This window comes from Sinocyclocheilus anshuiensis, unplaced genomic scaffold, assembly GCF_001515605.1.
Source record: "Sinocyclocheilus anshuiensis isolate Anshui unplaced genomic scaffold, SAMN03320099.WGS_v1.1 scaffold334, whole genome shotgun sequence".
Lineage (NCBI taxonomy): Eukaryota > Metazoa > Chordata > Actinopteri > Cypriniformes > Cyprinidae > Sinocyclocheilus > Sinocyclocheilus anshuiensis.
This window is the reverse complement of record NW_015546055.1, coordinates 791,022-792,920: the sequence shown is the minus strand read 5'-3', so window position 1 is coordinate 792,920 and position 1,899 is coordinate 791,022.

Below are 1,899 nucleotides of genomic sequence, written 5' to 3'. Positions count from 1 at the left end.
TTCTGTGACGCAGTGCTGAATTTTCATCATTACTCCAGTCTTCAGTGTCACATGATCCTTCAGAAATCATACTAATACGCTGATTTATTATCAGTGTTGAAACTGTTGTGCTGCTTAATATTTTTTTTTTGGAACCTGTGATACTTTTTTCTTTGATTTATTTTATTAATAAAAAGTTAAAAAGAACAGCATTTATTCAAAATATAAATATTTTCTAAAAATATAAGTCTTTACTATCACTTTTCATCCATTTAACACATTCTTGCTGAATAAAAGTATTAATTTCTTTAAAAAAAAAAAGAGAAAAATTACTGACCACAAACTTTTTAATAGTAGTGTATATTGTAACACAAAATTTCTATTTTGAATAAACACTATTCTTTTTAACTTTTTATTTATCAAAGAATCCTGAAAAAATATCACAGGCCCCCCAAAAAAAATATTAAGCAGCACAACTGTTTCCAACATTGATTATAAATCAGCATATTAGAATGATTTCTGAAGGATCATGTGACACTGAAGACTGGAGTAATGATGCTGAAAATTCAGCTTTGATCACAGGAATAAATTATATTTTAAAGTATATTAAAATGGAAAACTTTTATTTTAAAATGCAATATTTCAAAATATTATTTTGTGAAATAATATTCAGTATTTTAATCAAATAGATACAGCCTTGATGAGCATAAGAAACTTCTTTAATAAACATTATTGATCCCAAACTTTTGAATGGCAGTGTATTATACTGTTAAAAAAAAAAAAAAGTTTTCTCAGGTAACCTAAAATACATAATTTAGTCACGGGTCAAATTAAATGCAAATAGTACATTAAAGTTAAAAGTTACACACTTTTTTTGTGCGCGCTGTACAGGTCTGGTATAAAGAATGTTTTTGCTCAGGTGGCCGAAATGTCCGCCCAATAGAGAAAAGTTTTGCTCAGCAAGAAAAAAATGTTATGTTACCCTTTTAGTTGTCAAGGACCCCTGGGTTTTCCTGTCTTCTGTTTTGTTTTAGTTCCTGTGTGCCCTTATTTGGTTATGTTCCTGGTCTCGTTGAGCTTTATTAGTTTATCTATTTAGTTCATTATCCTGATCTTTGTATTTAAGTTGCTCCCTTTCTGTCACTCGTTGTCTGGTCACGTTATACTACGTTGTGTTTTCTCTTGTGAGTTTTGAGTCCATTATTAAACTGAGAGTTTTGGACTTTACCTGCTGTCTCCTTCGCCTTGCTTCGCAGCACAACCCGTGACCCCTTCTCGCCTGCCTGATTCTGTTTTCTTGTCTTCTGAATTGGATTTGGTTGCTGGTGGACTGCCCCGGACTTTGACCATGCTTGCCTGACTATTCTCCTGTCTCCACCTGGTCCAGAACTGGTCTGGAGCAATTTGGCTCGTACTGTTTATTATTGTGCTTCAATAAATTAGAGTTAAGTATGCTTTTGGGTCCCTCCTTCCAGAGATCGTTACAGGAACGTTATGAGATCGCGAGCTGAGATGAGTGACAGCTTTCTAGTGATGGTAAAGTGAGTGGATAAAAGTATTGAATAAAAGTTTTGTTTTTCATCCTGCCAAGAGTACCGAAGGCCAGTTACACACAGTTTTTTTTTATTTTTCCATTGGGGAAAATTATATTTGCTATGGTCTCCCTTTTAGCTCCATAGATGTTTACACTGCTATGGTTTATTTCCGTATTCAAAACTCAAACGTGAAAAGGACCAGTAACACAATAGCCTAAAAATAGACTATGGCAATATTTCTCTTTCTGTTTTCTCCACAGATATCATCGAAGTGTGCCTTTGTTACCACATGTGTGTGGATGCTCCTGTCTTTTTTTTTCTGGTAATATTTGTATTTAATCTGGGAAATTTTATATATATATATATATATATTAGTGCCTATATA